Genomic DNA, 26,677 nt, shown 5'->3' with positions numbered 1-26,677 from the left:
GTCAGTACTGCTTTCGTAGTACAAGATACCCCTTATCCTCTGCCATAGTCTGCAGCAGAGACTTTGCACGGTGGACCCTGACTGTCTGATATCCCTTTGTTTTTTATAATTAGACAGCCCCCATAACATTAGGACTGAGCCAAGGGTCTGGCAGTTATGGCAGAATATCAGCAGTTACACCGTTACATACAAGTACTTGAGTCACGGCTCAAGAGTATAGAGGATAAACCTCAGACAATGGTGACATCTGCACATGATCCTCGACTTGCTCTGCCAAACAGATATTCTGGCGATGCCGGATCATGTTGTGGTTTCATTAGTCAGTGTCAGAAACACCTAGAGGTCAACTCTTCTCGCTTATCTACTGAGAGGTCCAGAGTAGGCTTTATCATCTCCTTACTTCAGGACAAAGCCTTAGAATGGGCGACTCCCCTATGGGAGCGCTCTGATGTGGTTACTCTGAGACATCAAGACTTTCTTGATGCTCTTAAAGCAGTATTCATGGGTCCGCAGGTTACCCATGATGCTGCCCTGAGACTGTTAGAGCTATATCAGGGTTCGTTATCCACTAGTTCTTATGCCATTGCTTTTAGAACTCTGGTGGCAGAACTAGATTGGCCAGAGAAGGTGTTGATTCCTATTTTCTGGAGAGGGTTGGAAGGCTATGTCAAGGATGCCCTTGCTACTCGTGAGGTACCTGCTTCACTGGAGGACTTGATCACAGTAGCAACGAGGATCGACGTACGCCATAGGGAACGTAGACTCGAGGTCTCTTCCTCACGCCCTAAGCATCGGGCTATTCCAGTTGTTGAGGGTCCACCACCATCTTCCTCAGCATCTGAAACATCTCCCACTCCTATGGAGTGAGGTCATACGTCCTCCAGACTACGCAAGTCTAGTCCTCCATTATGTTACGTATGTCGTCAGGCTGGGCACTATGCCAACAAGTGTCCTAGCCGTCAGGGAAACTCCCAGGCCTAGTAACCATTAGAGGGGGGTTACTAGAGACGTCTTCTGCACCCTCTAAGTGTAGTATCCCAGGTCAGCTCTCATTCTCTGAGAATACATGGCCTATTATGGCTTTTGTGGATTCCAGAGCTGACGGGACTTTTGTGTCCTCAGGATTTGTAAAGAGACACAATATTCCCTCTATCATGTTAGAGGCGCCTATTCCTGTCCGTGCTGTTAATGGGACTATGTTGTCTGACTCCATTACATTGAGGACAGTTCCCTTGTGCCTTTCCCTGTCTCAGGGTCACATAGAGGAGATTTCTTTTCTTGTTTTGCCTGAGGGGAGGGTATAGACGACGTCCTTCTGGGTCTCCCATGGCTTCAGACTCATGCTCCTCTAATTGACTGGGAGTCCGACAGCATTATTAGTTGGGGTTCGAAATGTCAGTCTCGATGTCTTCCCTTACCACCTAAGGTCATTGCGGTTGCATCAACTGATCTCTCCCATACCTACACCGTATTTGGATTTCGCTGACGTGTTCTCCAAACAGGGTGCTGAGGTTCTTCCACCCCATAGGCCGTATGACTGCGCCATAGACCTTATCCCAGGTTCGGTTCCACCTAAGGGCAGGGTTTACCCCCTGTCAATACCTGAGTCGGAGGCCATGTCGACATATATAAGAGAGAGTTCAGAGAAGGGGTTCATTCGTAAGTCTGTCTCTCCCGCGGGAGCTGGGTTTTTCTTTGTTCGGAAGAAAGAGGGTGATTTGCGTCCCTGCATAGATTACAGGGGTCTCAACGCAATCACAACAAAGAACAAATACCCGTTACCTTTAATTTCAGAGCTCTTTGACAGACTCAGGGGGGGGAGCTCAGGTTTTTACAAAGTTGGATCTGCGGGGTGCGTATAACTTGGTACGAATTCGAGAGGGTGACGAATGGAAGACCGCTTTTAACACCCGAGACGGTCACTATGAATACCTCGTCATGCCTTTTGGTTTATGTAATGCACCCGCAGTATTTCAGGAGTTCGTAAACTACGTGTTCAGGGATTTACTGTTATCCTCCGTCGTGGTGTATCTGGACGACATCCTGATTTTTTCTCCTGATCTGGAGACTCATCGACAGGATGTCGTTCGTGTCCTTTCCCGTTTAAGGGAGCACTCATTGTTTGCTAAACTTGAAAAGTGTGTATTCGAGCAGTCATCCTTGCCTTTTTTGGGTTACATTATCTCACAAGAGGGTCTGGCTATGGATCCTGCGAAGCTCTCTGCTGTCCTAGAATGGTCCAAACCTCATTCCTTGAAGGCGGTGCAACGCTTCTTAGGATTCATAAATTTTTACCGGCAGTTCATACCCCATTTCTCCACTTTGGTGGCCCCTTTGGTGGCCTTGACTAAGAAAGGTGCTAATCCAAAAGTCTGGTCTACTGAGACATCCCAGGCTTTTGCGGCAGTAAAAAGACACTTTTCAACTGCTCCCATTCTTCAAAGACCCGATGAGAATAAGCCCTTTCTCTTGGAGGTTGATGCCTCTTCAGTGGGTGCTGGTGCGGTCTTGTATCAAAAGAACAGTGTAGGTAGAAAAAGGCCGTGTTTCTTCTTTGCTAAAACCTTTTCACTGGCAGAGAGAAACTATACCATTGGGGATAGGGAACTGCTCACCCTGAGATTAGCCTTGGAGGAGTGGCGTCACTTGCTAGAAGGAGCGAAACATCCTTTCCAGGTCTATACAGACCATAAGAATCTGACGTACTTACAAACCGCTCAGCTTCTGAATCCTCGCCAAGCCCGCTGGTCCTTGTATTTCTTCCGCTTTCACTTCTCCATCAACTATCTGTCTGGGAGTAAGAATATCAAGGCAGACGCCCTGTCTCGCTCTATGGTTTCTACCCAGGAAGAGATTGACGAACCTCAGCTTATCCTTCCCTCCAGGGTTTTTCATACGCTCTCCCCTGTGACGTTAGACCAAATCCCACCGGGCAAGACCTTTGTTCCGCCTGATCGACAGAATGATATACAGTTGTGGGTCCACACCTCAAAGGTGGGTGGGCATTTTGGTATTAGACGGACACGAGAGGTACTCGAGAGGTGGTATTGGTGGCCACACTTAACCAGCCACGTCAAGAGATATGTCGGTTCCTGTTACTCGTGTGTTCACAACCGTCCGTTACGGCAGAGACCAGCTGGGCTCTTGCATCCTTTACCAGTGCCAGATAGACCATGGGAGGTGGTAGGCATGGACTTTGTGGGTGATCTTCCGTGTTCAAAGGGACATAGATTTGTGTGGGTCATTACGGACCATTTCTCCTGGATGGTTCATCTCGTACCGTTATCGAGAATCCCATCTTCCAGGGTACTAGCCAAACTATTCCTCAAGCATGTCTTTAGGCTTCACGGGATGCTAGATTGTATCATTTGTGATAGAAGCCCGCAATTTGCTTCCCGTTTCTGGCGAGATCTTTGTAGCCTTCTGCAAATTGAGTTGAATCTCTCTTCGGCATACCATCCGGAGACCAATGGTTTGGTTGAGTGCACCAATCAATCCATGATTATATACCTTCGACACTTTGTTGCTGAGAACCACGATAACTGGTCCTCCCTCCTACCCTGGGCAGAATTTGCCCTTAACAATTCGCTGGCTGAGGCCACTGGGCAGACACCATTCGTACTCAATAATGGGCAACACCCTAGGGTACCGGTACCGTTTCCCGCGGCTGCACCTCCTCCTCTTGTGGCCGACTGGGCAACTAATGCCAGAGAGGTTTGGGATCGGACTCAAGAGTCGATCCAAGCAGCTAAGGACCGTATGAAGACGGTGTCCGATCGGTTTCGTCGCCCGGCTCCTGTCTTTTCTCCGGGGGACTTTGTGTGACTCTCTGCAAAACACTTGAAATTTAGAGTGAGCTCTGTCAAATTTGCTCCTCGCTTCCTGGGTCCTTATGAGGTTCTTCGACAGGTAAATCCTGTAGTCTACCAATTGAAGTTACCCGTCCATGTTAGGATCCATGACAAATTCCATGTTTCACTGTTAAAGCCGGCTATTTTACCTCACGCTCGTGAAGTGCACTCTCCTGCCTTTGATTCCTCTCGCTCTAGCTATGAGGTACGAGCCATAGTTGGTTCTAAGACCGTTCGAGGGCGCAGGTTCTTCTTGATAGATTGGGAGGGCTACGGCCTGGAACATCGCTCTTGGGAGCCTGAGGAGGCTGTCCATGCTCCCGACTTAGTTGCCGATTACTTGTGTCGCCGGGAGGGGGACCCTTGAGGGGGAGGTACTGTTACGGTTGCTGTGGCACTGGAGACTATGATCGGATTTCTTGCTACTGCACATGTGCAAGCGCTGGAGACTAAGTCCTATCTTGGAGCCATTGCACATGTGCGGGTGACATCATCGCTGACACGAGGTCACATGTCTCTGACACCTTCTAAGCTGATTGGCCGTAGGTCATGTGCTTATGACATGTGGTCACATGTCTCTGACACCTTCTATGCCGATTGGTCGCTGGTCATGTGCTTGTGACGCTTTGCTCGGTGATAGGCCAGCGTGAAGTCATTGCTGTCATTCTGGCAACGGATTGGCTCTGGTGTCCTCCATCTTGGATGAGGCACAGAGTCTATATAAGACCCTGACGCATGCCGCCAGGCACTCAGTCCTCTTGGTTCATGCATGAGAGTAAACGCTCTGTGCACGTCCCTCTAGGCATCTCTCGGTCTATGCTAGGTGAGCGCTACCGGCAGGGTAGCGTTCTTGTACCTTACAGCTTCGGCTGCGGTCCGTATCCTTACATCCTAGTGGAGCGGACATAGGCAGGTGCCTGAGGCACATGGTCCGGCTGGCCCTTGTGATTCTACTCGTAGGTGGACGTTGCCGCTAGGGTAACGTTCCTTATACTGCATCTGGCAGTTGTTCGTATCCTCGCACACTAGGGGAGCGAATATAGGTAGGAGCTTTGTGCGGCTTGTGCTGCTGTCCGTCTCTTTTGCACCACTGGTGGAGCGGACCTAGGCAGGTCCCATATCTAGTGGTTTGTGTCCTCGCACACTAGTGGAGCGAACGCAGGTTGGAGCTTTGTGCGGTTTACGCTGCTGTCCGTCTCCTGGCACCACTAGAGGAACGGACCTAGGTAGGTGCCATTTCACACTCACTGCTTTTGTCTCTGTGATCATTAACAGAGATCATACCACACACCCTCCGAGTAAGGGAGGAATTGCTTTATTTCCTAACTATATGCCTCTGTGAGTTTAACAGAGGTATTGCACTCTGCACTTGTGCTACTACTATTTACAGCGGCACATTTATATACTCTTCCTCACTCATTAACCTATCCCTTTTACGTTAATGCTAAATACGGTAGTTGCTGTGACTTTAACAGTACACGCCGTGATTGGCTCTAGTGTCACTGAGACGTATCAGTGTCAGTACTGCTTCCGTAGTACAAGATACCCCTTATCCTCTGTCATAGTCTGCAGCAGAGACTTTGCACGGTGGACCCTGACTGTCTGATATCCCTTTGTTTTTTATAATCAGACAGCCCCCGTAACACCCCCCTAGTGTTCGAGCTCGGTTCGGTTCATCGAACGGCGGGTGTGTTCATCGAACGTTCGACAAACGTTTGACAAACACTTTTGAACCCCATTGAAAACAATGGCAGGCAAACACAAACACATACAAACACATAGAAAACACAAAAAAAGGTTCAGCTTACCAGCGTAGAAGCCACAGGACAAATCAGGAGGTGCATGGATCGATCCAGATGAGCCAGTTCTGGTATGAAGTACGTATACACAGAGTAGACTCTTTCTACGGTGTCCAAAAGTGAAACTACTCAGAAGTCCTTATAGGGCAAGGACATGTGACATACACAGCCAATGCCACATGTCCTTTACTTGTGTGCAAAAAATGCACTTTGCTGTGTGTGTGTGTGATTGGTTGACAGCCTGCACCGCCCCACTGTACGCGTGGTTAAAAAAAAAAAATGGAGATAGTCATTATTTCAGGAACCCCTGCCCCCCCTACACTATACACTGAACTTGGATATTATTATTAACATTGCGCACATTGTGTAGTGTCCATGCGTATAATTCTGCAGCGATTTGGCAGCACATGTGAAAGTATTGTGACTGCAGAATTGATGCAGAATGTATGCACGCTGGATGCTTACTCTGCCATTCAGCTCGGCTCCATGCACGTTGAGAGTAGAGATGAGCGAACCTCTAGAGGCTCGGGTTCGACTAGGTTCGTTGAACGGAGGCCGCGTTCGAGTTTGGTTCGGCGAGCCGTTCAACGAACCTCTCGAACCCCATTGAAACCAATGGGAGGCAAATACAAACACATAAAAACACATTATAAATGTACACATACAGTTAATAAACATTGCCATAACACTTACCTGTCCTCGCGATGTGTCCTGCACTCTGTCTCCCGCCACTTTTCCTTCCATAATCGCTGCATCCTCCCAGTAACCAGCACCAGCATAGGACCTATTGTGATGTCAAAATGACATCATGGCTGGCTGCGGGACAGTGCCGCGCGATCAGAATGAACTCTGATGAACTTCACCCGACTTCATTGTGATCCCGTAGCTCTTTGCGTGTGCCGCGGCTTGATTTGCGGTCACACGTGAAGGACTCACCTGTGATTGCAAATCCCCTGAGTGACTGCAGTGATCCGCGAGATCAGCTGTGCTTTCACTCAGGTTACTCGCGGTCACAGCTGCAGTCCTCCACGTGAGAGCGATGGCCGCGAGTAATCTCAGTGACAGCTCAGCTGATCGTGTGACTCACTTCAGTTGCGGCATGGAGCTCACAGGAGCGGCGGTGTTCAACTACCGCTCCTGTCAGCTTCCGATGTAGCAGAGCTGGAAGCGTCAAGGGACCTTGCGTGGATTACGTCAGACATGGAGGTGTTTCTGAGGGATTAATAAAGTGGTGAAAGAGGGTGTTTTTTTGTCTTTCATTCCAAATAAAGAATTTTTTGGATGTGTGTGTTTGTTTACTATAACTGATAGGTTCATCATGGAAGGTATCTCGGGGAGAAGCCTGCCATGATTAACCTAGGACTTAGTGGCAGCTATGGGCTGCTGCCATTAACTCCTTATTACCCCGTTTGCCACCGCAACAGGGCAAGTCGGGATGAGCCGGTAAAGTCCCGGGACTTTCGCATCTAATGGATGCGGGAATTTCAGCCGCCTGCTGGCTGATATTGTTAGGCTGGGGAGCACCCCATAATGTGGAGCTCCCCATCCTGAAAATACCAGTTTCCAGCCGTATGGCTTTACCCTGGCTGGTATCCAAATGGGGGGAAACCACATGTCATTTTTTTTTCACTTATTTATTTTTCTTTTCTGCTCGATATAGACACGCCCACCGGTGGATGTGATTGGTTGCAGTGAGACAGCTGTCACTCAGCGTGAGGGCGTGTCTGACTGCAACCAATCATAGGTGCCGGTGGGCAGGGAAAGCAGGGAATGCGTGATGGATTAATGAGCGGCCGGCTTTTTCAAAAGAGAAGAAGCCACCACAGTATGAACGCCATGCAGCGCCGCGCTGGTGATCGGGGATCGGTGAGTATGAGAGAGGGAGGGAGACGGAGAGACTGACATGGACAGAGAGAGAGATAGAGACATAGAGAGAGAGACCGACCGACAGACCGACCGAGAGAGAGAGAGAGAGAGAGAGAGAAAGACCTGCCTTTGTTATGTTAAAAAAAACATATGGATCGCAATCATAATGAAATGCAAGTGCACTGCTTCACATTTTTCAAAGATATATGGTGTGCTCACAACCAAAAAATGAGTTTACGAGGTGCAAATGAGAGGACCAGGGTCCTGGTTATCAGTCAATACTTATACACTGCACTCTCACGTATACATGAAGTTGAAAGAAGACTTGAACAAGGTTGATTCTTTTGCAAAAATCGTGGAATTTTATTTATAAAGTGACAAGGGAGGAAGACGTTTCGGCCTGGTTACGGGCCTTTCTCACGCCGGGTCACTCCACAGAGGAAAAACAGATTCTCTCAAGAGTATTGTTTTATCTTATGAAGTCTGCAGTTGCAGGAGTAAAAGATGAAAAGAGGAAATCCACCCAGGGTATATCTGATTGGGAGTCACAAGAGACAAGCTCTGTTTTGCATATTTATTATATGCGGACTGTTCAGATGTGGACACACGTCCTTTGAGAAAGGTATAGTGGTATGGGATATATTCCCTGGTGAGTTGCACCTGATAGTTGTAGGCGGTAGAAACAGCCGTATAGGTTATAGTTTTAATTATAATATGCTGAGGAGTGCTTCCATCTGTGTATTGCTCACAGGGGGTTAGATATGTATGGGTGGCATACAGAAAATCCTCTTACTGCCGCCTTCCCAGGTTGTGGCTCACATTTTGGCAGCGATTTTCTACAACTCATTAATTTCAATGGGTGTAGAAAGCAGCCAAAATGGCAAAAACAACTGACATGCTGCTTCTTTGAACGCATGGTTTTTGCCACAAAATATGCAAATTAATCGCAGCGTTTAGAAACGCAAAGTGCGGTCTGAAAAACACCATTTTCCATTGACTTTGCTGGAAAATCAAAATGCATGCCTTTTGGTATGAAAAAGGTGCTTCTCAAAACGGACCTAAAAAGCACCTGAAACGCAGGTGGAAACGCAAAATGCGTTCTTAGCCTAAAGGTTAATGGATCTGGTAGGATCAAACACCCTACTCATTTGCATAATCAAATATATCAACATATTAGTGAAACTCAAATCCCAAGATCCAATTCAAGTTAAAAAAAAAAAAAACAAGAAAAAAGATATACTTTTATAAATGCAGAGCATATGAGGGGAAAAAGGGGGAAACATCAATAATAGTAATTAATGTGAATCATCAAAAATAACATAAATTCTTGTTCATATAAATTATTGCAATACATTTTTTGCCATTTTTTACTATTATAATTTTTTATAATTTTTATCCTTAAGGATTCACATATCATCATGAAAGCCAGGGGCCACAGGTAACAACACACACACACCCCCACCCCCAGCAGTTCACAGCAGTCATCCCCAGTGAGACCTGATTTCTTCCTCGGGTTCAGACAGACACACCAGGTGGGCGGAGTCAGGCAGATCGGCACGCCCACCGAGGAGTTTAGCTGGCCTAAGGCAGGAAACAAGTCCAGACAAGTTCAGGCAGAGGAGGAGAGAGGAGGTCTGCAGAGAGGCAGACCCAGACTGGGGCCTAGGTTGGAGCCTAGGGCCCTCGTGCAGCAGTCAGGCAGACGGTGGTGGCCATCTGTGAGAGCCGGGAAGACAGTCTGGTGGAGCCGTGGGTAGCCGGGGCTGGGCGGTGGCCCGCCGGTGCCGAGCCAGGGAGCCGGCTGGAGACCGGAGTGCAGGAGGAGCATACGGAAGGTGCAGGAAAGGACTTACATTACCAACCTGGGGTCAGGGGAAAACAACGCAGCCGTCTGTGGGACCCGTCCCTCCAGCCGTTTGTTTCATCAGAGACTCCATGTGTGTTACTGGCTGAGTGAGTACCACCGTGCCGTGCGGCACAGCGCTGCCCCCACGACCCTGCACCTCACCAGGCCCCGTAACCCGCCTGCAATCCATCCCTACCCCATCACCGGGCCCCGGGACAACCAATCCCCCTACCCACGGAGGGGAGAACTAACATCCAGGCTGCTCCCTGTCATCGCTCACGGGATCCCCGTCCAGAGCAGCGGTGGTGTCACCAATATCACCACAACCGTGGGTGGCGTCACGGACAATAACCAAATCCCCACAATCCAATCCCCACCCTTTTCACTCACGGGCGAGGAGCGCCGCTCGAGTCCCCGGGATCCGGCCCACTGCTCGAGCCACCGCCGCAGCAGCCGCAGCCGGACCCGAGCAGTGGGAGAGCGCAGCGTCCCCTCCTCCGCTCGCGACAACTTGGCGTCACGAACAGGATCTTACCGCTCTGCCGTCTGGTAGAGGTGCGCCTTGTGACCGCCGGAGGTGTCCGGCCGAAAAATTTGTGAAGCCGCCATCTTGGGCGCAAAAAATCCCCGCTCGAGCGTCTCCTCGAGCAGTGGAGGTGCGAAAGCCAAACCCCCCCCTGTAGAGGAGGTGCCAGAGAGACACTAAGGGGGGGCGGATGGCATCCGGCCGCATGTGAACCGTGGCTGTGGAAGCAGGGACGCCAGGACTCTGCAAGTATTTGGTTCCTGGAACACCGCTGCGCGAGATGTCCCGTCCGTCCGGCACCGCTGATGACGACGGCTCCGGCAGTCCGCCCGGCCGCAACGGCAGCGAAGCACCCATCCCGTTAGGGAATCTGGGCCCGTTCCTGGACTGGGGTCAAGGGGTGCTGCCTACTTCTTAGGGGCAGCATCAGGGCCAGGTTATTTGGGTGGGTGACTGAAGGACCCGTTCCGTTGCCGTTACTAAAAGTGTTTTATTGCTGTTGCAACGGTTGAAGTGTTATGCCTCCCGTAAGGGAAGTTGTATGAAAAAAAAAAAAAATGCATGTGTGAAAATGTTTAAAAAAATGTTTTATTCTTTTTCAGTTCGTGAAAAACAAAACTGGTGATGGATGGGCAGCCCGCGGACGGTCTGCATTTTACTAAGGGGGAATGTGGCACCCTGGACAAGCCAGGGGCCCCAGGTAACAACACACACACACCCCCACCCCCAGCAGTTCACAGCAGTGAGACCTGATTTCTTCCTCGGGTTCAGACAGACACACCAGGTGGGCGGAGTCAGGCAGATGGGCACGCCCACCGAGGAGTTTAGCTGGCCTGAGGCAGGAAACAAGTCCAGACAAGTCCAGGCAGAGGAGGAGAGAGGAGGTCTGCAGAGAGGCAGACGCAGACTGGGGCCTAGGTTGGAGCCTAGGGCCCTCGTGCAGCAGTCAGGCAGACAGTGGTGGCCGTCTGTGAGAGACGGGAAGACAGTCTGGTGGAGCCATGGGTAGCCGGGGCTGGGCGGTGGCCCGCCGGTGCCGAGCCGGGGAGCCGGCTGGAGACCGGAGCGCAGGAGGAGCGTACGGAAGGTGCAGGAAAGGACTTACATTACCAACCTGGGGTCAGGGGAAAACAACGCAGCCGTCTGTGGGACCCGTCCATCCAGCCGTTTGTTTCATCAGAGACTCCGTGTGTGTTACTGGCTGAGTGAGTACCACCGTGCAGTGCGGCACAGCGCTGCCCCCGCGACCCTGCACCTCACCAGGCCCCGAAACCCGCCTGCAATCCATCCCTACCCCATCACCGGGCCCCGGGACAACCAATCCCCCTACCCACGGAGGGGAGAACTAACATCCAGGCTGCTCCCTGTCATCGCTCCCGGGATCCCCGTCCAGAGCAGTGGGGGTGTCACCAATATCACCACAACCGTGGGTGGCGTCACGGACAATAACCAGATCCCCACAATCCAATCCCCACCCTTTTCACTCACGGGCGAGGAGCGCCGCTCGAGTCCCCGGGATCCGGCCCACCGCTCGAGCCACCACCGAGCAGCCGCAGCCGCAGCAGCCACGGCCGGACCCGAGCAGTGGGAGAGCGCAGCATCCCCTCCTCCGCTCGCGACACTTCCAAAAGCATTTGTTTACAAAGTTACATGATGGGGTTACATTTATATCACAGAAAAATACACAGAGAATTTAATCAGCGAGTCATTCACTACAAGAAACCACTAATACCGTGTTTTTCCAAAAATAAGACCTCCCCCAAAAATAAGCCCTAGCAAGGATTTTCAGCATTTTCGGAGAAAGGCTTAAATATAAGCCCTCCCCCGAAAATAAGCCCTAGTCCCGGATCAATAATGTAGTGTCCCTGCAGCTAAAAAAGTTACAGATACTGCAGGACACTTCATTATACACAGCGGCACCCGGCAATTACACTCACCCGACACTGAGCGGCAGGACCTGCAGTGATCACACACCCGCACACATTACATCACACACACACACACAAAATCAGATCTCACACACACACCAGATCTCACACACAAACATCGGATCGCACACACAGTCAGATCGCACATATAATCAGATCGCACACACAAACATCGGATCACATGCAAACATCAAATCACACACACACATCGGATCGCACACACATCGGATCGTATACACACTCACCTCATCCAGCGACACTGATCTCTTCTCACCGGGAGAATCCTGAGAGGCAGTGCAGCGCGATGAACAGGACCTGCGGCTGTACACGTGACTTGCTCTCATTCCCTGCTGCCGTAAGTGCTGGATGTGATGTCATGTGTGTGTGTGCGCGCCTGTGTGTGTGCGCGCCTGTGTGTGTGATCTGCTGTGTGTGTCTGCAATCGTCTGTGTGTGTGTCTGCGATCGGCTGTGTTTTTCTGCAATCGGCTGTGTGTGTCTGCGTTCGGATGTGTGTATCTGTGATCGGCTGTGTGTGTCTGTGATCGGATGTGTGTGCCTGTTATCCATACCTCCCAACCGTCCCGGATACAGCGGGACAGTCCCTCTTCTGAGCCTTTGATCCCGGGTCCCGCCCGTGAGGCTGTTTATCCCGGGCTCCACCCACCCACTGTAGCCCCGCCTCGCTGTTTCTCCCTTCTATTCATTACAGAGCCGACCGCGCACCTACTCCTGTGACTGCTGCTGAGGTATGAATCACCCCCTGCAGCAGAGCGATCCCCCTGCAGCAGAGCGACCCCCCCTCCCCCAGAGCCGACCCCCCCAGTCCTGGAGCCTGCGTTTCTCTGCAGCTGTTCTCTGACTCCCCCTGTGCGGCTTCTCACTGCTGCAGATACACGGGGAGTCAGGACGCTGAGGAGACCGTGCAATCAGCACTTCTCTCTCCTGCAGATAGCTCTGGCCAGTAATAACCTATGCAGAGTGACATCTGCAGGCTTCTATTAGCTTACCGATCAGTGGTCTCCTGCCTGTAGAGCTGCTGGGTCCTAGCTTCCCAACAACTTCAGCTCTGCTTTATCCTGGCTGCCCTACCAGTTAAAGGGAACATGTCAGCAGAAATTTCACAATAAAAGTAATAGATTCCCCTCTGCAGCTCCTGGGCTGCTTCTAGAAAGGTTCCTGTTGTTATTGTGCCCCCTTTGAGACCTACAAATATACTTTATGAAGTCTTACCTTTTTGTATGCAAATGTGTTTTTATGGTCACGGGGGCGGGCTGTCTGGCGTCCGTTATTCCCCCTCCTGCCGCTTTACGCAGTCCCCCATTGCTCATTTACATACACAAGAACGCCTTCCTCATGTAACTGTCCTCCCGAAGTTTTGCGCATGTGAACGCTTTTTCAGGTGATTGCGCAGGCACGAGATTATGGGCGGCGCTGTGATTGTCATCAACAGCGTTAACCAAGTACCCGCCCATAATCTCGTGCCCGCACTTTTCCCTCTGACTCCACCGTTATGCGCAAGTGCTGGCCATATGAACCATGTTACCTATTACCGCTTGCACGAGATTATGGGCGGGTACTTGGATGACTTTGCTGATGACAATCACAGCGCCGCCCATAATCTCGCGCCCACGGTAATAGGTAACATGGTTCATATGGACAGTGCTTGCGCATAACGGTGGAGGCAGAGTGAGAAGCGCGGGCACGAGATTATGGGCAGGTACTTGGATGACGCTGCTGATGACAATCACAGCGCCGCCCATAATCTCGCGCCTGCGCAATCACCTCAAAAGCGTTCACACTTTGCACAGTGCTCAGTCCCGCGAGAGTGGCACTGGGCATGCACAAAACTTCAGGAGGACAGTTACATGAGGAAGGCGTCCTCATGTATGGAAATGAGCAATGGGGGACGGCGTACAGCGGCAGGAGGGGGAATAACGGACGCCAGGCAGCCCGCCCCCGTGACCATAAAAACAGATTTGCATACAAAAAGGTAAGACTTCATAAAGTATTTTTTTAGGTCTCAAAGTGGGCACAATAACAACAGGAACCTTTCCAGAATTCATCCCAGGAGCTGCAGAGGGGAATCTTTTATTTTTTTTGCTAAATTTCTGGTGACAGTTTCCCTTTAAAGGGAACCTATCAGGTGCAATCTGCACTCAGAGCCAGGAGCAGTTCTGGGTGTATATTGCTAATCCCTCCCTAACTGTCCCTGTATACACTAGCATAGATAAAGGCATCTATAGAAAAAGTATTTTTAAAGAGCTTATATCTTATGCTAATTAGCGCGGGGACTAGTCCCAAGGGCGTTACTTCACTTGGCTAGTCGGCTCACATAGCGTATTAGTACTCACACAGGGGCGTAATAACATGCTAACATGCTATGCGAGCCGACTAGCCAAGTGAAGTAACGCCCTTCGGACTAGTCCCCGCGCTCATTAGCATAAGATATAAGATCTTTAAAAATATTTGTTCTTGATCTCTTTATCTATGCTAGTGTATACAGGGACGGTTAGGCAGGGATTAGCAATATGTGCCCAGAACTGCTCCTGGCTCTGAGTGCATATTGCACCTGACAGGTTCACTTTAAAGGGAACCTGTCACCAGATTTGGGGCCTATAAGCTGCGGCCACCACCAGCGGGATCTTATGTACACATTCTAACATGCTGCATACCTCCCAACCGTCCCGGATACAGCGGGACTTTCACGCTTTACGTTGTTTGTCCCGTTGCCACGGGCGGGACGGCCGGCTCCCGGGCTCCGCCCACCCACTCTCTCTCCGCCTCCCTGCTTTTCCCTCCTACCATCCTAGTAGACGTGGCATAGAGAGGAGCGCTGCCTGTGCTGCTGCTGGTACAGTAAACTAATCTCCCCAGCGCTGATTTCCCTCCCTCCCCCCTCACCCCCGGCCGGAGCCTGTCTGTGCGGTCGGCCGGCCGCCTGTCTGTGCGGTCGGCCGGCCGCCTGTCTGTGCGGTCGGCCCGCCACCTGTCTGTGCGGGCGCCCCCCTGCCGCCTGTCTGTGCGGGCGCCACCCGCCGCCTGTCTGTGCGGGCGCCCCCCGCCGCCTGTCTGTGCGGGCGCCCCCCTGCCGCCTGTCTGTGCGGGCGCCCCCCTGCCGCCTGTCTGTGCGGGCGCCCCCCTGCCGCCTGTCTGTGCGGGCGCCCCCCTGCCGCCTGTCTGTGCGGGCGCCCCCCGCCGCCTGTCTGTGCGGGCGGCCCGCCGCCTCATTGTGCGGGCAGCCGGCCGCCTCTCTGTGCGGGCGGCTGGCCGCCTCTCTGTGCGGGCGGCCCGCCGCCTGTCTGTGAAGGCGGCCGGCCGCCTGTCTGTGAAGGCGACCGGCCGCCTCACTGTGCGGGCGACCGGCCGCCTCACTGTGGCTGCCTGCGTGTCCGTGCTGGAGGCCCGCCGGCTGCCTGCGTGTCCGTGCTGGAGGCCCGCCGGCTGCCTGCGTGTCCGTGCTGGAGGCCCGCCGGCTGCCTGCGTGTCCGTGCTGGAGGCCCGCCGGCTGCCTGCGTGTCCGTGCTGGAGGCCCGCCGGCTGCCTGCGTGTTTGTGCTGAATGGGTGTGGATGGGGAGTGGATATGGGCGTGACTGTGAAATGGGTGTGGTTAGGGGGCGTGGTCTAAAAATTTGCCGCGGCGCGCTACGCGCGCCGCAAACTTTGTCCCTCTTTTCCTTCTTTAAAAGTTGGGAGGTATGCTGTTATCGGATGTGTATATCTGTGATCGGCTGTGTGTGCCTGTGATAGGATGTTTGTATCTGTGATCGGCTGTGTGTGCCTGCGATCGGATGTGTGTATCTGTGATCGGCTGTGTGTGCCTGTGATAGGATGTGTGTATCTGATCAGCTGTGTGTGCCTGTGATAGGATGTGTGTATCTGTGATCGGCTGTGTGTGCCTGTGATAGGATGTGTGTATCTGATCGGCTGTGTGTGCCTGTGATAGGATGTGTGTATCTGTGATCGGCTGTGTGTATCTGTGATCGGCTGTGTGTGCCTGTGATAGGATGTGTGTATCTGATCGGCTGTGTGTGCCTGTGATAGGATGTGTGTATCTGATCAGCTGTGTGTGCCTGTGATAGGATGTGTGTATCTGTGATCGGCTGTGTGTGCCTGTGATAGGATGTGTGTATCTGATCGGCTGTGTGTGCCTGTGATAGGATGTGTGTATCTGTGATCGGCTGTGTGTATCTGTGATCGGCTGTGTGTGCCTGTGATAGGATGTGTGTATCTGTGATCGGCTGTGTGTGCCTGTGATAGGATGTGTGTATCTGTGATCGGCTGTGTGTATCTGTGATCGGCTGTGTGTGCCTGTGATAGGATGTGTGTATCTGATCAGCTGTGTGTGCCTGTGATAGGATGTGTGTATCCGTGATAGGATGTGTGTATCTGTGATCGGCTATGTGCATCTGTGATCGGCTGTGTGTGCCTGCGATTGGCTGTGTGTGCCTGCGATCGGCTGTGTGCCTGCGATCGGCTGTGTGTGCCTGTGATCGGCTGTGTGTATCTGTGATCGGCTGTGTGTATCTGTGATCTGCTGTGTGTGTGTGTGAGTGAGAGATCTGCTGTGTGTGTGATCTGCTGTGTGTGTCTGGGATCTTCTGTGTGTGTCAGCGTGTCAGCTAGCAGCAGGGTAGGACGGCGTGCAGCACCGACCGGCGATCACAGGAGGCCCTGGGAGCCACGCAGACGTCTTGGTCTGGTAAGTATGAGTCTCCTGGGAAGTGGGGGGGGGGTCTGTTTTTTTGGGGGGTAAACTTACCCCAACCATGTTTCTCCAAGAATAAGACCTCCTCCAAAAATAAGCCCTAGTCCTTTTTTGGGGGGCAAAAAAAATATAAGACAGTGTCTTATTTTTGGAAAAACACGGTATCATAGTCTCTATTCAGACCAAGCAGCTGCAGAGATTGCAGACTGAATATCCAATAGGTCTCTCTCCTCTTCAGCATTGTGATGCAATCCCCCCCTCGTCTGGGCAGATGGACCTGCTCCAAGATTTGGAAACGTAGTTGGGAGACATTATGCCTAAATTCAGCAAAATGCTATGATACAGGTAAGGTTAGATTTTTTTGCCTTATTGTATATGACTCGCCCACCCCAGGGCTATGGGACACCCGGTGCCGGGCCGGACTAGTCCGGTGGTAGTCAGTGGTGGCTGGGCCCGGCTCCGTGGCCCTGGTGGGTGTCAGTAGAATATGTGGCTGACGACTTTAAGTTTGTGTTCGTGACGCCACCTGTGGTATGCGGCTATTAAGCCGCCACTGCTGTGTAAGGCCTCCGGGGTGATGGAGTGGCAGCAATGGTGATACTGCTCCCCACAGGTGGAGCGGTGCCCCGGGACACAGTTGGTGCTTGTGGAAGTCTATGGTGTTGTGTGACTAACACGGTGCAGGGCCGACAAGCAATGAAAGAAACAGGCACAAACGGTAGTCTCTTTACCTTCTCCTCTTTTACTCGGCAGAAGTTTAGTCCAGGGAGACCGTCACAGATGGTAAAGATGGTCCGACCGGCCTGGAAGTGCCTGGGGTGATCTTTGGCCAGTTGAGTATGAGGCCTACTCCCTAATCTTTCTTTGCTGTTTTAGGACACTGCACTTTGGGTTCGCAATTGCCCTCTTCCTGCTGGGACTGGTGGTTCGTCCCTTTTTCTGTGTGGTAGACTGCGCAGGCCCTCTCTGGTGCTTCTCTGCTGGAGTCCACACCGGGCCCTTGGAATGCAGCTGTACCTTCAGATTACTTCTGGGCCAGGGGGCTTGCAGCTCTCCTGCCCTCCGGATTCAGCTACCAGGGATGGATTTTATGCCCTGGCAACCACAGACTCCGATGTCCGAGTCTCTTCTGTGCCTCTCTGCACCTCTTGCTTCACTGGGCCAAGCTATTCCAGCTCTAGGCCCCAGTTCTACAAGGCAGCACTACTCTCCGTCTGTCCTCTTTCACTCCTGTCTACAGACTAACCACTACTTCCTCCCTCCAGCCAGACTTAAGGAATCCTCCCTGAAATTCCAGGTTCAGAGCTCCCTCTGCTGTCCGGAGGGAGAACTGTGTTGGGTGTTAACTTACTGGCCAATAGATCTCCCAATTACCTCCAGGCTCAGCATTAACCCTTTGGGAGGGCAATGCTGTTGTGGCGACCAGGTCCTGGGGCGCCACACTCCCCCTTAGTTAAATTCAGTACTCCCGGACTGTAGAAACAAACATGACATGTTAGAACATTTCATCCCATTATGGGAGGCGCATTACTTGAACGTTACAAACTTAAACATTACTATAAGAGTCCAGTGTGGCTCCCTGCCGGGCGTCCATTACACTGCTCCATGGGGGACCCGCCACGATCAACCCCCCAACGTAGGCTCTGGGCGTGCGTCAGAGCATTGATGACCCCACTCTATGCACGCCGGACGGGTTTTTCTTCAGGGGTGTTGAGCACACTGGTGCTAACTATGAACAATTTAGGTGTTGGCCACCCATAGTCCGGTGGCCCAGTTGTCCATTTTCGCAATCAAAGAAAAAGAAAAACATTTTGGTACACAACATTACAGACATTTCGCATAACTATTTACATTCTAATAGGTACTCTTTCTTTTTCCCTTATACAGTTGACTCTCTATACCTTGGAGGGGGTTGTCCCCGAGTGCTGCGTTGAGACCTGCGTAGCTCTGGTGTTTGCCCCTGACTACTTGGTGTGTCTTCTACCTCAGCACTACAGGTAGGCCTAACCCCGATAGGTAAGCGTGATGATTGCCTATGTGGTCTAAGAGTCGCCAAGGGTATGACAGGTTCACCACTGACAGGGGGTTGATCCTCCTGTTCCACTGCTGGCGTGTCATCTCGTGTTGGAGCGGACGGTTCTTTAGGTGGATCCGGAACCTCTTCTGTTTCTGGCTCGACCAACTGCGGAAACGTCAAAACTGGTACCACTATGGCATTGTTTATTCGGGTCCAAGTTTTGGGGAATTTTCCAAGGATTGTTTGGATCATCTCCCCCTCTTTCTCTTGACTTTGGGGACTTCCTTGTACTTCTTCCATTTCTCTTTGGATTCTGCACCGTTCAGGGCACGCTTTCAGGCGGTCTCGAGAGACTGCTTGATAGGTCTTGCCTTCATCCTTGCTTATGAGGCATACCTTACTGTTGTCAAAGTTGGAGGGGATAATGGTGTAGGGCTCGTTTTCCCACTGATCATCCAATTTATGCGTCCTCCGCTTCTTCTTGAGGACTTGTTCTCCAGGTGCTAAGGGAGTTGCTGGGGCTGTTTGATTGTAATGCTGCTCTTGTCTCGTTCTTGCTTGAGACAGGGCCCTCTCTACGCATTCCTGGACCTTACGGTACCGCTACTGCCGCTCTGTATCCCAATCTTCCATTTCCTGAACCGCCTCAGGTGACACAGTCCCCATCTCAAAGTCTACAGGTAACTTGCCAGGTCTGGCTCGCATCAGGTAAGCAGGGCTGCAGTTGGTCGAATTTACCGGGATATGGTTGTACAAGTCTACCAGATCTGGTAACTTTTCTGGCCATTGGTTTCTTTCTTCCAAAGGTAGAGTCTTGAGCATGTCAATAACCACATGGTTCATCTTCTCGCACAATCCATTGGTTTGGGGGTGGTACGGTGTGGTTCTGATTTTCTTACAACCGTACAGGTTACAGAACTCTTGGAACACTTCTGCCTCGAATGCAGGACCCTGATCAGTCAGTACCCTTTCAGGGTAACCGTGAGGTCGACAAAAGTAGGCCTGAAATGCTCTCGCTGCTGTTCTGGCTGTCTGGTCCTTCACGGGCACTACTACCAGGAAACGAGAGTAATGGTCCACAATGGTGAGGGCGTACACATAACCTGACCGGCTTGGTGTTAACTTCACGTAGTCCAGAGCCACCAACTCCAGGGGCTGCTTCGTGACAATTGGCTGTAGGGGAGACCTCTGGCTAGCATCATCTTTCCGCCTCAGGTTACACGGACCACAGTCTCGGCACCACTTCTCAACTGTCTTTCTCATGTGCACCCAGTAGAACCGATCACGGAGTAGGGTCTCCAACTTCTTCCACCCGAAGTGTCCTGCATTATCATGATAAGCTGCTAGGACCATTGGAGCATCCCTCTGCGGAACCACTATCTGCCAGACGAGTTCATTCGTTCGCCAGTTGACATATCTCTTACAGAGCTTGCCTTGATAGGTGAACAGCCGTCCCCTCTCCTTCCACAACTGCTGGGCTTCCTCTGGAGCATCTGGGCCAAGATGAGTCTCAGCTTGTGCTAGCTTTTCTTTGACCAATCGCACGGCCGGGTCACCGTTCTGCGTCTCTTCCCAATTATGGTGGAGTAATGGGTTGACCGAGACTTCGTGCTGGCTCGAGCGCTTCACTCCTACAGCATGCTCACACTGGGACACACCTTGGTGATGGAAAGCCGGTAACTCTATCTCTTCGAGTTCATCCAGGTCTTCTCCAGACTCGGGTAAGTGAGGCATTCTGGACAGCGCATCAGCATTGTTATTCTTCTTGCCAGCCCGATACTTGATGGTAAAGTCAAAGTTAGACAGCCGGGCCATCCATCGCTGTTCCAACGCACCTAACTTGGCTGTTGCCAGGTGTGTCAACGGATTGTTGTCCGTGAAGATGGTGAACTTAGCCGATGCCAGATAGTGCTTGAAGCGTTCAGTCACTGCCCAAACAATAGCGAGGAACTCCAGCTTGAAGGAACTGTAGTTTTCTGGATTCCTTTCTGTGGGCCGTAGCTTCCTACTGGTGTACGCTATCACCCTCTCTCTGCCTCCCTGCACCTGGGACAGAACTGCTCCCAGTCCCACGTTGCTGGCGTCTGTATACAGTACAAACGGCTGGCTGTAGTCAGGGTAGGCCAGAATCTCTTCTCCTGTGAGAGCCCCTTTCAGCCGGACAAAGGATGTTTCTAGTTGGCTGCTCCATTCAAATGGAGGGCTCTGCTTCTTAGCCTGCTTTGGCTGGCCCACCAGGAGATCTTGAAGGGGCGCTGCTATCTTGGTGAAACCATCAATGAACCTTCGGTAGTAGCCTACCAGCCCAAGGAACTGCCGCACCTCCTTTACCGTGGTGGGTCTTGGCCAGTCCTTGATTACGGTGACTTTCTCCGGATCAGGTGCCACACCTTCCGCGCTGACCACATGACCCAGGTACTGTACCTTTGGCTTCAAGAGGTGACATTTGGACGGCTTTATCTTCAGGCCATATTTCGACAAGGATTCAAACACCTCTGCTAAGTGCCTCAGGTGGTCTTCATAAGTCTTGGAGTAGACTATGACGTCATCCAGGTACAACAGCACGGTTTCAAAGTTGTGGTGGCCCAAGCAGCACTCCATCAGCCTTTGGAATGTCCCTGGAGCGTTGCAGAGCCCGAATGGCATACAGTTGAACTCACAGAGGCCCATTGGTGTCGTGAATGCAGTCTTCTCCTTGTCCGCCTCTGCCTCGGGAACCTGCCAATACCCACTGGTGAGATCCAAGGTGGAGAAATAGTTAGCTGACTTTAAGGCTGTTAGTGACTCCTCTATTCTGGGCAGTGGATAAGCATCTTTATGTGTAATGCGGTTAATTTGCCTGTAATCTACGCACATTCTCATTGTACCATCTTTTTTCTTTACGAGCACTAGGGGAGCTGCCCAGGGGCTACAACTATCTCTGATAACCCCAGCCTCCTTCATTTCCCGCAACATTTCTTTGGCACGCTGATACTGTGCGGGGGGCACAGGGCGGTATCTCTCTTTAATGGGATGATGATCACCCGTGGGGATTTGATGTTTAACCCCTTTCACCTGCCCAAAATCTAGGGGGTGTTTGCTGAAGACCCGCTCGTACTCCTGTACCACCCGGTAAACCCCATGCTTTTGGTGTGAGGGGGTGGAGTCGGTGCCCACATGTAATTTTTGGCACCAGTCTTCCAGCTGCCCCTTGGAGCCATTGTCTTCCGCCTGGTCGGACGGGATCAAGGGTTCCACTGCTTTGATGGTATTGTTGCTGACAGTGTACAGTTTTGCTACAGTGGCGTACCGGGGCAATTTGGCCTCCTCCTCCCCACAATTCAGGACACGGACGGGCACTCTCCCCTTGCGGACGTCTGCTACCCCTCTGGCTACCAGGACTCCCGGCCTACTGTCTGAATACACCGGTTCTACCAAGGCATGGTAATCCTGACCCTTGAGGCCTACTGCTGCCCGACACCATATCAACATTTCACTTCTTGGGGGTATTGCAATGGGGAGGGGGTCACTTACCCTCACACTGCCAATTTCTCCTCCGGCCAGCTCTACCTGCTGCCTCCTCATCAGGGCTCTGATCTCCCTCTGTAGGGCACGCTGCTGCCCGGAGCTGGCGGTTTCAGACGCCTGTTTCAACAAAATTATCACTTCGGCAATACAATTTTCTATCACATTTGTACCAATGGTTAGCAGTGGGTCAGATTCTTTGCGATCTATATCTACAATTATCATCCCCTGACATGGCAATTCTACCCGCCCCACTTTAATGGTTACTTCTTTGTACCCAATTTGGGGTAAGGGCTGACCATTACTGGCCACAATTGTTAAATCATCGTCTGGGCCATGGTCAATGTCTGAATCAGCCCAATATCTTTTGTACAGTTTGTAGGGGATGGTTGTTACCTGGGACCCCGTATCCAGGAGGGCATTCAAAGGGATCCCATCCAGCAACATAGGAAGGACCGGGCGTCCTCCCACATACTTGCTGCGGCTGGGGGTTGAGCCGGGCTTCCTCACACCTGGGGGTTGGCTCCTGGCCCCAGGCTCGGCCCATTTAAAGGACAGCGTCGTGCAATGTGGCCCGCCTGGCTGCAGCGGCGGCAGATCGGTTGTCCCGTTGAATCATACCGGTCTGTGTCTCTGCCTCGGGTCGGCGGAATCCTCCTCTGTCGCATCCAGGGGACGTCATCTGGGCTGGAGACCAACTCGAGTCTTGCAGGCGATGGGGTCACTTGTAGAGACTGCACAGTCTTGGCAAGGGCAGCTACAGTCTTGGTCAGCTCCTGGACCTGCTGTCTGAGCTCTGCAGCGGGATCCTTATCCAGGGACTGCGCCTCAGCCCCTGCAGCGGCTCGTGTTGCAGGCACCACCCCGGGGTACGTGATAGCAAGAGGCCGGAGGGATACTGGGTCATTCGGTGTAGATTCTCTCAGTACCCAGATGGCCTGGTCCTTAAACTTTGCAAAGTCCAGAGCAGGGTTCTGCAGGACCATGATACGCAGCTGTGTCCTGTGGGCATCTGACAGGAGCCCTTCTATGAACTGCTCAGTTAGGAGTTTGTGTTCTTCACGTACACTCTCTGGGTCCACCTGTTTAACTGCTTTCAGGGCCTCCTGAAAGTTTAAGGCATAGTCCCTTATGCTGTCTGTGGCCCGTTGCTTGCACCCAAAGAATCTCATCTTTATCTCTGCTGCGGTGCGGGTGTCAAAAGTACTCTTTAGCTTGGCCAATATCTGGGTTACTGTCCCTTTATCTGTATCAGGCCAGGACTTCACTTCACGCTGGGCTGCGCCGGCTAGCTGCCCCATTAATATGCCCACCTTCTGCCTCTCAGTCAGTGGATACACCCGGAACAAGCTGTGCAGGCTTTCTCTGAAGTCGCTCAAGGTATGGGACTCCCCGGAGTACTGCGGTAGCCATTCTGCTCCCGGGATGTACGGCATTGTGATCGGCATTACCGGCGCTGCAGCGGGGGCTGGGGCGACGGCGACTGGGATTACTTCGGCCGGTGCCGCGGCGCCTCGGGCGATGGCAGCCACCTGCTCTCCCTCTGAGTCGGACATCTTCCTCCCCCTTAGTGAACCTTACCAGGCTCCGTTCACTTTTCAAATTTCCTTCCGGGTCGCGCGGGGTTAACAGCACTCTGCTCTGATGGCGCGCTCCCTTCGCGCTCCCTTCGCGCTCTTTGTCCGGCACGCCCCCTTCTTCCTGCGCTCGGCGAGGCTAATGGCGGCGGCGGTTTGCAGACAGTACACAGTCTTTTAAGCACAATTCCTGCAGGCGCACAGTACCCGGTGTGACCGGGCACGAAATCCTGTTCGTGACGCCAAAAGTTGACTCGCCCACCCCAGGGCTATGGGACACCCGGTGCCGGGCCGGACTAGTCCGGTGGTAGTCAGTGGTGGCTGGGCCCGGCTCCGTGGCCCTGGTGTGTGTCAGTAGAATATGTGGCTGACGACTTTAAGTTTGTGTTCGTGACGCCACCTGTGGTATGCGGCTATTAAGCCGCCGCTGCTGTGTAAGGCCTCCGGGGTGATGAAGTGGCAGCAATGGTGATACTGCTCCCCACAGGTGGAGCGGTGCCCCGGGACACAGTTGGTGCTTGTGGAAGTCTATGGTGTTGTGTGACTAACACGGTGCAGGGCCGACAAACAATGAAAGAAACAGGCACAAACGGTAGTCTCTTTACCTTCTCCTCTTTTACTCGGCAGAAGTTTAGTCCAGGGAGACCGTCACAGATGGTAAAGATGGTCCGGCCGGCCTGGAAGTGCCTGGGGTGATCTTTGGCCAGTTGAGTATGAGGCCTACTCCCTAATCTTTCTTTGCTGTTTTAGGACACTGCACTTTGGGTTCGCAATTGCCCTCTTGCTGCTGGGACTGGTGGTTCGTCCCTTTTTCTGTGTGGTAGACTGCGCAGGCCCTCTCTGGTGCTTCTCTGCTGGAGTCCACACCGGGCCCTTGGAATGCAGCTGTACCTTCAGATTACTTCTGGGCCAGGGGGCTTGCAGCTCTCCTGCCCTCCGGATTCAGCTACCAGGGATGGATTTTATGCCCTGGCAACCACAGACTCCGATGTCCGAGTCTCTTCTGTGCCTCTCTGCACCTCTTGCTTCACTGGGCCAAGCTATTCCAGCTCTAGGCCCCAGTTCTACAAGGCAGCACTACTCTCCGTCTGTCCTCTTTCACTCCTGTCTACAGACTAACCACTACTTCCTCCCTCCAGCCAGACTTAAGGAATCCTCCCTGAAATTCCAGGTTCAGAGCTCCCTCTGCTGTCCGGAGGGAGAACTGTGTTGGGTGTTAACTTACTGGCCAATAGATCTCCCATATGGATGAATACAGACCATGGGTGATATGTGTTTGAAAAAACTAGCCTCTGGTCTTCATATCGCTGTGTGGATTGTCTGTCTTTCTGCTCATTCAGTTAGGCTGCTTTCACACATCCAGTTTTTGCTGAGCGGCACAATCTGGCGCTTTGCAGAAAAACACAACGGTGTTTTTTTTTGCCGCTGGTTGCGTTTTTTCCGCATAGACTTGCATTAGCGCCTCATTGTGCCGCATGACCTTGGGTTCTGTCCGTTTTTTGCCGGATGCAGCATATTTAGCCCATGCGGTGGCCGGATGGAACGTTGCCTGGCACATTTTTTTGTGCGGCGAAAAAAACGCATTGCGCCGGGTGCGGCGATGTGTGGCATGGTGCATAATGAAAGTCAATGCATGCCGAATCTGGTGGCATGCATCAAACGCCGGAAGCATGTACCAGATTCGGTTTTTACTTCTGAGCATGCCCAGAAGTGATCTAATTCATTGCATGTCAGAAAATCATTCTCTCTCTTTCTCTCACGCACTGACTCACTCACTCACCGATCACGGGCGCCTCGCTGCACGGCTGTCACACTGACTCACTCACTCATTCTCTCTCACTCACGCTGACTCACTCACTGACTCTCACTCACTCACCGGTCACCGGCGCGGCGCTGCACGGCTGTCAGAAAGCTCCGGCGGCTTCTCCTGATTTGAAAAAGTCGGCCGCCCATTATTCAATCTCGTATTACCTGCTTTCCCCACCCACTGGCACCTATGATTGGTTGCAGTCAGACATGCCCCCACGCTGAGTGACAGCTGTCTCACTGCAACCAATCACAGCTGCCGGTGGACGGGTCTATATCTTGCAGTAAAATAAATAAATAATTAAAAAAAAACAGCATGCGGTCCCCCCAATTTTGATACCAGCCAGGGTAAAGCCACACGGCTGAAGGCTGGTATTCTTAGGATGGGGATCTCCACGTTATTGGGAGCCCCCCAGCCTAACAATATCAGCCAGCAGCCGCCCAGAATTGCCGCATCCATTAGATGTGATAGTCTTGGGACTGTACCCGGCTCATCCCGAATTGCCCTGGTGCAGTGGCAGTCGGGGTAATAAGGGGTTAATCATGGCAGGCGTCTATGAGACACCCGCAATGATTAACCTATAAGTGAAAGTAAATAAACGCATACACCCGAAAAAATACTTTATTTGGAATAAAAGACAAAAATACACCCACTTTCACCATTTTGAAACTGTGAGTGTGGCAATGATTTTTTCAGATGAGTGGGATGATTACTAAAAAAAAAGCAGGAAAATTATTTTTATCAGTCGGCTTTCTATATAGGTCAGTGTATAGATTATGGTCATCACCCTTAACCCCTTCACGACCATGGACGGATCTTTCCGTCATGGATCGTGTCCCGGTAAGCCCCGCCCCCTGCCGCGAGCAGGTGGCGTGGATCGGCACACATATCAGCTGTTTTCAACAGCTGACATGTGTGCCTACATGTTCCGAGTGGAATCGCAATCCACCCGGAACATTAACCCCTTAGATCACGCTGCCAAAGTCTGGCAGCGAGATCTATATGCGCGCGGCCAAGTTTTCTACTTACCGCCGCCCCCTCCGGACGTCACGTGAGTGATCACGTGACGTTCGGTGGTTGCCATCGTAGCACAGGGTCATGTGATGACGCCTGCTGCTAAGAAGTTTCACTTTCCTTTTGCCTCGGCACGGAGCAGAGGAAAAAAGAAAGTGACTATTTCTGCTGTTTACAGCGGTATAGCTGTGATCAGCAGATAGCGATCAGCGATTGGATTGCTGATCGCTATAG

Source organism: Anomaloglossus baeobatrachus, chromosome 7 (assembly GCF_048569485.1).
Source record: "Anomaloglossus baeobatrachus isolate aAnoBae1 chromosome 7, aAnoBae1.hap1, whole genome shotgun sequence".
NCBI classification, from domain to species: Eukaryota; Metazoa; Chordata; class Amphibia; order Anura; family Aromobatidae; genus Anomaloglossus; species Anomaloglossus baeobatrachus.
The sequence above is the reverse complement of the archived record's forward strand: the minus strand, read 5'-3'. Positions refer to the sequence as shown.